The sequence below is a fragment of the Dunckerocampus dactyliophorus genome, chromosome 4 (assembly GCF_027744805.1).
Source record: "Dunckerocampus dactyliophorus isolate RoL2022-P2 chromosome 4, RoL_Ddac_1.1, whole genome shotgun sequence".
NCBI lineage: Eukaryota > Metazoa > Chordata > Actinopteri > Syngnathiformes > Syngnathidae > Dunckerocampus > Dunckerocampus dactyliophorus.
In genome coordinates, this window is record NC_072822.1 from 9997250 (window position 1) to 10009494 (window position 12245).

General features: G+C 41.4%; 1 protein-coding gene across 5 annotated transcripts in view; it reads right to left on the reverse strand.

The window, feature by feature from the left end:
• slc20a2 (solute carrier family 20 member 2) overlaps window positions 1-12245 on the reverse strand; it is a 48351-nt gene that overhangs the window by 24537 nt on the left and 11569 nt on the right. The window contains exon 2 of one of the 5 annotated variants that reach the window (XM_054772426.1): window positions 5757-5998. The exons of 3 other annotated variants lie outside the window; for them this stretch is intronic. The gene's annotated coding sequence lies outside the window, so the exon portion shown is untranslated. Of the gene's footprint in view, window positions 1-2640; window positions 2970-5756; window positions 5999-12245 lie in introns of those variants that run through there. One more of the 5 variants, XM_054772427.1, reaches the window with a different exon arrangement.

Sequence of the window (12245 nt, forward strand, 5' to 3'; positions counted from 1 at the left end):
CCCGGTAGATATCAAATGACATCGGTCAGAGGACATCAAAAACCTCTTAATTCATTGATGCTCCTCTGCGGCAAAGATGAAATCACCGCAGGCAGAAGCAATTAGCGGCTCCTGTTGTGGCTGACGTAAGACAGCGTCTCAAGCGGCATACAAAACTGCTGTTATCCAAATTCCAGATAAAATAACTCTTAAAATAATAAATAAATAAAATGACTTAAGATGCATATACTGTACATTAGGGGTGTCACAAGATCTCACGGGATTAAAACGTGACAAGATTTTTCATTCAGAAAAAAAAGTCTCGTGGGCACTAGGCGTCTAGGCACTAGAGGTTAATAAATTCATTTGTTAATCACACAATAAATGAAAATTAACTAGATATTTTTGCCAGTCTTAATATAGTGCCATTGGCATGTATGTCTGTTTTCCTTGCCTCTCGTCTCCAAACAGACAGCAAGAGGATTCACTGCATTGGTTTCAGCACCTTGGCGCGTGTGTTTCATAGGACAACGGCATGAACGGAGTGAGCCCTTTTGTCAGAAATAATAAAATCTTGTCTCGTCTCATAAACCCAATCTCGTGTATCGTCTCATGAACTGAGTATCTCGTTATGCTCCTTATATATACACAATAAGTCCTCATTGCATTTGTAGTGGCTAGTTCCATGCAAAACCATAAAAATGTCAATTCGGCCATGCACGCCCTGGACTCTGCTGCGGAAATTTGTTTTCTACACTTATTGCTATTATTTTATGATAAATTGAAAAATCTTCTTGTTTAAGTTTTTAAAGTGTTGCTTTAAAAACGGCTGTATTGTCACTTTGATAATTGTTTTTGTTTAATGTTATAATTGTAATGTTTGATAGCAAACGGGATGTGTACAGGAACTGTGGAAATAATGAAAACTACCTAGTTTGATTGAAATATAATCGACTCTGAACAGAGCTAACGATGAATTGTGTGATTATCGTTATTGCCATGTTGAATTGAAATGTGTATTTTTTATTCTTTTTATTTATTTATTTTTTTTTTACAAGGTGCTGTTTTTGTTTTATATGGTTCTAACTTCTAAGTATGCATAGCAGAAAATGAGGCAGGTACAGCTGTACCAAATACCTTTAATTTAAAAATGATACTTTTGAGTTGAAACAAATCATTTAAATAATACTACATACATGAAGGCCATGTGTTTCCTTATATCTAACTAAACCTTTACACGGAGAACTGAGAAACAAGCTAACTAAATATCGTCTACCTCAGCAAAATAGAATCAGGCATTCCTTCTGCAGAAGGAGCAGTAAATAGCAAAGACTAACTTGTTTAAGAAGGCACAGAGAAGCACTGATGTTAAAACGCAAACATGAATCGTTCAGCAATCGTCAAGCAGCTGAAAAAGAAAAATATAAAAATTTCAGAATTAGCAGAATAGCCAAGCCAAAACATAAGGCACAGATGACAAATCTAGTGAGATCTCAATATGATGCAGTGCAGTTCTTCACTACAGCCAACTACAACCACTGTGATAAACATATTGTTTCATGAAGACATTTGTAACAGTGTCAATCAACACAGTGTAAATATCTTCTATAACCTACCTCCACTGTCCGAGGTGCTGATCCTGGCAAAGTTCATGTTTACACAACATAAACTTCCCTATTTGGGTGCGGCACAGGTTAAAAAAATGCAAGGCAGAATTATCCTGCAATCATCGCTTAGATATTTGCGGTGCATAATCATGTACAATATGTGTAGAGTTCATAGTCATTTACCGAAAATGTAGCCTCTCTCTGTGCTTTCTGGATGCAATCCAGACTGCAACAATTGTAACGTCAGAAATTTTGCAGGGTAAATCATCCAACTACACCCTGGACTACACTACCAATGGCTATTTTGAGCCTTTCCATGCTAAGTTACCAAACCATACTGTACAATACAAGTAAAAAAGTAGATAAAATAGAAAGTGGTTTTTGACGCATTTGTGTTTAAATGTAAACAAGTAGGTAGTCTTCATCCTGTGTAAATTGTAAGTCTGAAAGAATGATGACTCAAATGTGCATTTTCTGCATGAGAGTATAAAAAAGCCCTAACAACCTGTTACCCTGACCTGAAAACATGAATAAAAACACTGTAACGTGACATTTGAGGCAACAAGCTCTTAAGAATTATTTTTGGCAGACAGTTTATTTCTGTATGTGCCAGGTAGCAAACACATAATAAGGGTAAAAACCAGACAAGCAGAACATTTTCCCAACCACAGACGAGCATGTTAAGCAGCGACACCGTCAGCCTCTGGAAGCGTGCACCACCAACGTGCAAACAATGTGTTCCCCTCCTTTCACTGTTTGCAGCACAATGTTCATTAATCTGCCCGAGATGCCACTGCAGCACCACCACTACAGTCGGGTACAAAACACTGTGTCACGAGCGCTGCCCCGCATTGACGTGCGGCAGCACCGTCCACCCCTCATTCACACTGTGAAAGGACCAGAGTCGGAAGTCACATGCAGCATGGGATAAACATTCTAAAACACCTGATATACACGGGCACACAGGCTGTCTGCGGATGGCTCAATAAGTTATGACAGAGATGCGGTGAAAAGAGAGCGTGAGTGAGGAATCCTGAAAGTCAGCTCCACTCACCTTCACGTGTCCACACATCTGTGAGAAAGTGTCGCAGATAAAGACAAAACAGCAGCAGCACTTCGGAGGAAGATAGCCACAGGGGGTGGTAGGTGGGGAGGGGCCAGGAGGGGTAAGCTAGCAAGATGAAAATCAAAAACGAGGCAGAGCATGTGACTGACAGGAAAGGAGATGAGTAGAGAGTGGAGGAGAACAAGCTGATGACAGGAGGAGTGAATGGAAGCAGGAGAGAGGAGGACAGGCAGAGTGAGACTTCAGCAGGTTGTGACGGTGTTGCAGGAGAAGCTGAACGGCAGAACAGAAGAGAGTCTAGACAGCCTCTTCAAATGATAATATCCAACCCTGAGAACACACACTGGCCAATGAGTGGCTGTCGGCGTGCAGAGAGGACGGACAGGAAAGGAGGAGGCAGCCAATGATGACAGAGCAGCGGAAACAAGACAGGTGATTTTTGTGGGTGTTTGTGACCATTTGCTCCATCAAGGACATTCAAATCCACAACTTTTCCTTCTCAGAAATAAAAGGTGGATCAATTGGAAGGATGCATTTTGAATCTCTCATAGGACACAAACACTGACAAAATACAATTATAGCACCCAGTAGTAGGGATGAGCTTAGCGATTAAGTTGAGAGTGTGGAATCAATGGTTGATGGTATCTGAACTGAGTCCCGTGTACCACTTTGGTGCAACTACCAAAGGCCCTGTTGACCGAAACAACCAGAAATACTCTAACTACAGCTTGGGCGTTAACTTACCTAAACCACAAAGTGGATGCTATTTATTTAATGGGAAAACTCAACATGTGACAATTTTCCATCCATCCATTTTCCTCAGCTTATTCCAGGTCCGGGTCGTGGGGGCAGCAGTCTCAGTAGGGAAGCCCACACTTTCCGATCCCCGGCCACCTCCTCCAGCTCCACCGGTAGGACACCAAAGCGTTCCCAGGCCAGCTGTGAGACATAATCCCTCCAGCGTGTCCCAGGTCGTGCTGGGGCCTTCTCCTGGCTGGGCATGCCCGAAGCACCTCACCAGGGAGGCGTCCGGGAGGCATCCGGACTAGATGCCCGAGCCACCTCAAGTGGCTCCTCTGTGAAGGAGCAGCGGCTCTACTCTGAGCTCCTCACCCTATCTGTTAGGGTGAGTCCAGCTACCCTACGGAGGAAACTCATTTCAGCCGCTTGTATCCGTGATCTCATTCTTTCGGCCACCACCCAAAGCTCATGACCATAGGTGAGGGTGGGAACATAGATGCATCGGTAAATTGAGAGTTTTGCCTTCCATCTCAGCTTTCTCTTCACCACGACAGTCCGGTACAGCGACCGCATTACTGCAGACACTGCGCCGATCCGCCTATCGACCTCACGCTCCAACCTTCCCTCACTCGTGAACAAGACCCCGAGATACTTGAAGTCCTCCACCTGGGGCAGGACCTTATTCCCAACCCGGAGAGAACAATCCACCTTTTTCAGACTGAGAACCATGGCCTCAGATTTGGAGGTGCTGAGTCTCATCCCAGAAGCTTCACACTCAGATGCAAACCACCCCAGTAAACGCTGAAGGTCGCAGCCCGATGAGGTCGTCAGGACCACATCATCTGCAAATAGCAAACGAGCTGCGCTCCAGAAGGCTGTTCGTATCATTAATTGTTTGCCATTTTTCAAATTCTTAGGTTTTTTTAATCCCTATTCTTTAGCACCCCTTTGCCCGTGCACCATCTGCGCTCTTACTCACTAAAAACAAAACATTGTTTCCATCAAAATTTCCTGCTGCTGTAAGCTGTAATGTTTTACATTTTCTTTTGATCTCACAGGGCAGTCGTCAGAGTTGTGCTGTTTGTGTTGTTGATCGCACTATGGCAACGTTAAAACTGCAGGTTAATTCTAATTTTTTTGCTCATATGTGACCTCTATCTGATTTTTCTGTGTCGGTGTGACCAATACAATTCCCATTTTTTCAAATGCGACTGACGAATGCGGCCTCGTTCATATGTATATATAAATCCAATATGTAGTCTGAACAGTCAGGTGGCATATATCCGACCTATACATCATGGAAAGGCATGGTTTACTGTGCGAGACTTGGCTAAAAAGGTACTCACCAATGTAGGCAAAAGTTCTTGTCTTATTTTTAAACAGTGTTAGTGAAGCGGCAATGTCCCACCACTCCTGCCACCCACACGCTCCTTGGAACAGACGATGCAGCAAGTTCTCTGCGAATTGCCACAGCCGAAATTCTTGTGCTGTTTCTTCTTAATCTTCTAAGTGGAAACATTTTTTTAAAGAAAATATTGACTCCTGTTGCACAAAATCCTTGAAATTGCCACAAACGCGTTAAGGAGAGCACACACTGCAGCAATTTTTGCTGTAAACACACGGGAACGCGTGTGACGTGGTGCTGTCACTTACGGATGCTTTGCGTTCACATTGACGAGTCACATTTTTTTGGTGACATCAACGACCACAAAAAAAATGGTTAACAAAAAATCCAAATTAGTTAGCATTGTTCTGACATTTTCCCACCCCATCCCATCCCTACAAACATCATCGCAGGTAAGTCAAGTAACAACCTCCTAATTGGACTCATCTCCAAACAGTCACTGACACATTATGGAAAATACTGGGTTTAACATTTTTACTATAACTCTGCTAACAAACAGTAATTAAGACCTTGCTGCCTTGGAGGAGGTAATGATGCTGCTCCATGTAGCGACATTGTCTTGATTACAGAGGCTCTTGGCACATGACCACACACCATCTCTGCCACAATTGTTCCTTTCAATCACACAATGGAAACAGTGCAGCTTTATGTTGCTGTGTTTCGTCCACCCAGCCTTGTCCTGAGTCACAGCAGGGTCGTCACTCTCAAGACAAAAAAGGCAGAGTCCGGTTCACTAATGCTTAACAATATTGCCAAAGGAATTATTCAATGCCTCAGTGAGAGCCGCAGACATGATTAACTAACTTGTCAAAGCTGCTTTCCCATTCCACACCACATCACAATTAGCACAATGGTTTGGTTATATTTTACCGTTTATGACAACTTTGACATGACCTGCAGTACATGCACACAAATGCTGCATCAGTTCAACCATATAATCAATATAAATATTACTTACATTCATAACTGAGGCAAAGGTATTTTGTATGCTGAGTGGTTTGGCTTCAGTCCAGTCTCTCTCTCTCTAAACACACATTGATTTGTCCAGTGTGTCTGCGAGTTCTGATTCAGTGTTTGCTGGAGTTCCCGTGGCTCCTCTCCCTCTCGGTGCCCCAACTGGCCCTGCCTGCTAGAAAGCCTTTGCGTCAGCTGCACCTGCTGCCTCTGACTCTGTGCTCCGCAGCGGGGGGGCGCTGTTGCCTTCGACGAGCCAAGCACACACACACACACACACACACACACACTGTGTTATGATCAGTCAGGCTCCATGTACAAGAGGAGGAGGGGGGGTGTTAAAGAATGACAACAACAGCATGCATGACTGCATTGAGCATGTCTGTTTCAACACCACCTCAAATGACATATAAAAACAAGCACACGCACACACACACACACACACACAGGCAGAAATATGCAACCTGTCTCTCACGTGGTCTCAACACAGCTGGTGCTCCATTGACACTTTTTCAACAATTTTGAAAACATTTTAGTGACAATTTCAGTTATCTGTACAGTTGTACAACCTAGCATTTGCAAACTCTCGTCAAGTTCTAGTCAAGTTTTTTCCCTGCACCACCATTATCACGCAGTGAACACAACTTAACATACCATTTGCATTTCTATATATCTGTTAGTACAGTACACACATACAGTATATACTGACACATCTGACTCCAGTTTTATCATGCTTCTTGTGTTATGATTCTTCTAATTTTTTGACATTGGCATAATTCCTCTGAGTTTTGAAGATGAGTTTAATTACAATGTTTAGTTATAGAGTAATTCCTCGTCTATCGAGGTTAATTGGTTCCAGACCCGACTGTGAAAAGTGAATTTCCGCAAAGTAGGATTCCTTCGTTATAAATTGAATAGCTTTGTAGTTATGATATAGAAAACCTGTTTACAAACTTGTAAATACATTTTAACCTCATTCGAACCATGTAGACACAAAATAACACCAATTTAGTCACCTTTACATTTGTATTATCCTATAAAGTAGATATGATCTGAGAAAATTAGCCATTTTAGACAGTTTACCTCGTAGGGGAGTAGAATCGGTGGCGGCCAGGAAGTGACGCTGGGGGTTCAAAGTTGAGTTTTAGCTTGTTTTGGGCTATCGCCGCAACAGTAACCCGTGTTGTTATTATGTTTTTATTATTGTGCCGGTGAGATAATTTAAACCTGCAATAAAAGCAGGTTGTTCAAGTCTGGTGCGTCAGTGGTGGTCGCAAACAATTACTGATGCCTACCAACCGATGTAGAATACTACATTCACAAGTTGGTGGTCTTAATGTCTTATACTGTATTTGTATTTTAGTTCATTTAGCCATTTTTATGCTTGAAAATGCTTAATTTGGGCTATTGTTTAAATATGCATATTTTTGGACTAATAATAGGCCATAGTCAACCACAAATCAGCGATCATTAATGAATTATATTTAAAAAAAAATTTTAAACGCAATAGAGTGAGGGAGGGATGTCCGAACCGCGATGTAGCGAGGGACGACTACACAGATAATTATGACCTATCTGTCGGATACCCTTTAAAATGTATAGCATAGTTGCTTTCTTGCAGATGCAAAAACAAATGCAAGGATGCAAAAGACCCTTGCAGCACTATATTTCATTGCAATTGTCAACTTAAACATTTTCAAAATGGTCATTGACCAGAAAAGCTACAATATCAAAGCCTGTTATAAGCACAAACATTACTATATCATTGTGTTCCGACAATACTGTTTTGACTGTGACATGCATGCAGGCCCATATTAAACAAACATGTGCATCCCAACCATTGGTGGTAAACATAACGCTGCCATTTAAAAAAAAAAAAAAAAAAAAAAGTCCACATTTAGGGCCCTCTACAAATGTTTGAAGTTCATAAACATTGTCACGTGAAAAAAAACAAGCCAAATCAACACTGTCTCCCATTACGGCCCGTTAAGACATTTAAGAAGATTATATTTGGCAATACCATCGTATGACTCTATGCAAACTCAAGAGTTACTGTTGCTGTGTTATCAATACCATTAAAAACAAGCTGCTTGGCATCTTTATGGATGTAAAATGCTCATTGATCTTCACTATCAAAACCTTTCAAAAAAAGCCAAGGCTATCGTGAAGATTAAATTGCAGTTTGTCTGATGTACTATTTTGGAAATGACATGTGGCGCATCATCATCCTATCTTATTGTCAGCACTCTACAGTAAAACATCTTGCAGCACAATCCCACCATCCTAACAAGAAGCAGATTCAGAGGCAGAAGCACACTTCTACCTCGATCGACACCTCCATTTGCCCTTTAAAAAATACCATGTTCAGTTTTGAGAAGTGGCAGGCAAATGTTGATTTCCTTAACTGAGTTGTTCAGTTACAAATACAAACCAAACATAAACAGAAATTAAAGTTAGGAGAGATTAAAAGTGTGCAATCAAGTGTCCAAACAATGCACCAGTGCCTACGGCCATAGCAACAACCAGCAATGCCAGCCATGTTACAACAGCAAACAATTAATCCCCCCATCGCCCTGGAGAGATGAGTAAGTTATGTTAAAATAGTGTTTTAAGGTCAGCTCTCTTTGGTTTCACTGCGGCACGGCTTTGACTCACCCGCTCTGAAATGGCAAAGTGACTCCTCACTTTTGATTGTTTTGAATAACACTCTGCTGTCCTGACACTATGGGAGTGTGTGTGTTGTTGGTTTCAAACTATCCAAAATGAGACGCTAATAACAGCGATACCATGACAGCAAAAAAACAAGGTACGGTGGAACCTATAATGTAGTGATGTATGAACGGTCGCGAACAAATCGGCTCTTAAAGTCGGCTCTTTGAAGTGATAAAACCGGTTTGCCTCAAAGATAAGTCAAAATGTGTGGCGCTTCACTAAAGAAGAGCAAACCCTGTTGCCGGGAGGCAGCTTGAACTTTTTAATTTGTTAGAAATTTACAAATAACACACACAATCAAAGATTGGGTCTATTTGCCTAATTGAGATGCAATTTGTTCAAGTTGAGAACATAATTTAAGCCACATAAATAATAAACATTTTATATAACTATTAGGGGTGTCACGAGACACTCTGTTCACGAGACGAGACGGTACACGAGATTGGGTCTACGGGAGCAATCACTTGTATTTAACTGAATAAGCCTTTGGAATAACTGACAAAAATTATGCATGACTCTAGAATTTTGCTCCACTTAATATGGTGTTTTTTAACAGACATGTTTGGGCAAATTTGAAATTCAACAACTAATTTAAAAGGGATGCAGTTATAAAATATACACGCCACCCTCACAGGCTCACACAAACCATAAAGCCACAAAGTTCTGAAGCACAAACTAATAGTCTCCTTAAAGAGGAGACTACAAGTGGAAGTGAGGAAGTGACTACTACATTACAGGATGCTGCCTTTGGGATTGTCCTCTTGTTTACAGGATGACTGACATAATCCAGATGAGTACCTACCAATAATTCAGCTTTTTTCGGTAAAAACTGGAAACCTTGATTCCTTCACCCCCATTTCTTCCTTGCCACCCCCCACTCCCGGTTAACGCTCCGTAGGTTGTGTGTGCAAACTGTAGAAATGTTAATCTGGCTTCAGGCTTGCAAATACAGGAGCACCAGGAAGTTCAACATACCGACCTCCTTCTCCAGAGCCGAGACTGGTAATCTATGGTTGGCAAGGCTCGATATGAAGTGGGGCAAAGTGGACTGCATTAGAGAGCACCGAGGACGCAAGGGTATAGACGGTGAGGTGCAACATTAATTAGTAACAAAGAAATGCTTATGGGAATGAGTCAATCTCTTCTGTCTCGTCCTGACTTCCACGCTTAACTGCCAATGACTTCTTCATGACGTGGGACTCCCAAATGTCTTTTACAAATGTTAACGTATGGCTGTCAGGTTACATAACACACTCAAGTGAAACATGATCCTTGAGAGCAATAAGGCACGCTTTAAAAAGATCAGACATATGTACAACTTCTCACTTCCCATACATACAGTAAGTGTACCACACAAAGCAGTTTTAGTTTGTTATTATTTTTTTAGTTTTTACTAGAGATTTTTTACAAGAGATGGAAGGTGGGAAACCTTTGTGCTCAACTCATACATGTCCAACTCTTGGCCAACCTAAAACCTAAAAGTGGATGCCTGTGAATGTACACTAGTGAATGTCATTCAAAAACATTAACAAAAATGTTATTTTTAGTATTGTTAATTCAAGGCGTCATCTTGAACATGATTGTTTACAATGTGACATTTGGACAGTTTTAGGGGAAAAGAATAAACATACTGTTATGTGGAGCATAGTTTTAGAGACACAGAGAGTCACTGGCGACTCTGGTGTCTCCAAAGACAGACAAAGTAAAAGTAAGCGAGTGAGAGAGAAGGTTCCCTACTAAGCTGGATCTATTGGCCTGTGCCCTCCTGCTCCTAATCGTGGCTTTCACCACATGACCCAGCTAACAGTATTAGGGGGCGCTTTGATTAGGCCTGCTGCTGTGAGCACACAGTGGGAGACGAGGCTGGGTGGGGGTACATGAGGTCCTGTGCTTGGCCGCCACTCTGAAGCAATGGCTTCCTTCCTACTCGGACGCGGACGCGCGGTCCGTATTAACATTGCATTTAACTTCGGCGCACGAGGGCTTCTTGAAGCAGTGGTGGCGGCAGACGCACAAGGCTCGTCGGATTAGGTCCGCAAGTCAGTGAGTCAGCGGATTAGTGGTGCACTGTTATTCTTAAGGTGAAAACTTAAGAGTCGCTCACAAACGTGCAGCCAGAATTAGACAAAATCTGAACTTTTGACAATCACATTAACAAAGGGAATTTCACAACTTCTGCTAGAGGCTGTTTGCACTTGCAGTATATGTTGGTACCGTGGTTGGACCAAAGCAAAAAAATAAAAAAAAAAACATTGCTAATTTAGCATCACACTATGCATAACACAATAAAGTGATGAAGACACAAACAGGAATGGATGGCATTTGTGATGTACTGTGTGATAAACACTCATTTTCAAAAACAGCAATGTTGTCTACCGAGTTACATATGCTTGCTATTTTACAGGAGTGTCATGACAGTTGACGAGATCAGACAATATAAGAGATTGGGGTCTACGAGAACGGGACGAGGCAAGATTTTAACATTACTTTTTTGAAAAAATATAAAAAATATACGACAATATAGTGCAAGCTACTAATTTAATTTCCACTCCGTTACACTCTTCTGCACTTTGTGTGTATGCGACTGGCCCCGCCTCCACCCACCGAGACGAAGAGACTGTATGACTAACAAAAGGGCTCACTCTGTTCATGCCATTGTTCTATGGAACAAATGCGCCAAGGTACTGAAACCATGGCACAGAGTGAATTCTCTTCCTGCCTGTTTGGAGGCAGGAGGCGAAGAAAACAGACACGCATGCAGATGGCAATATATTGAGGCCAGGAAAATTATCAAGTTCATTTTCATTTATTGTGTGATTAATTTATTGTTGCCCTAGGCAACAATAAATTTTTCTGAACAAGAAATCTTGTCACGTTTTAATCTCATGAGATCTTATGACACCACTACTATTTTATATGGTGACCTTTTTACCAGCTCCAATGTTACAAAAATTATCAATTTATTATTTCCCATTTAGAGTTCCCTTTGTGCACACAGATGGGGAAATGCCCAATATGTTGATTCACACAAACTCTACCAGACTAAACTAATAGATTTGTGTTTTGCCTAAGCATTCCACTTTATTTGTTTTTTAAAAACTGTTCAATGTATTTGTTTTATGTTGTTGTGCAGTATTTCAGTTGTGTGGATCAGATCGGAGTCCAACTTGAATTGAAAGTACAAATTATTAATTAAATACAAAGATACAAATAGCAAAATCAATTTACATAGGATGTGAGTGAGTTTTCTCATTTTCACTTCTGAAAATCGTACAAATGAAGTCACCAGTAAGTAAATTCAAATGGAACTCTTTGAACAATACCCACCCCCCTAGTTGATATATCAAAAACTGTGGACGGGAAGTTGCCCATGAACAATACAGTACAATAGCAGTCCTTCATACTGACTCAATCAGTGCACCCAGAATTGTCAAGTGGATTCACCCACAATCCCCACAGGAAACAAAACAAGCTGCAGAGTGCGGGGAAAATAACAGGATTTCATTTCATTTCATCCTCATGTATAAACATTATGTTGACAGGCTTGCCACAGACGCCTATTGCGCATTAGCAGTTGTGGTTGTTTCCCATAGAGCTGCGGCACCATAATAATAACATGTGAAACATTATGAAGATGCCATCAGCTGTTCAGCCCAGGGAATCCTGGAGAACTTCAACGACATTCAATCTTGCTCTCCTACTTCACTGGCCTGACTTTACCCGAGAATAGCACCGTCACATATGGAGAAGACCTGTTTATTCTTGCACGCGCTCAGGGCTT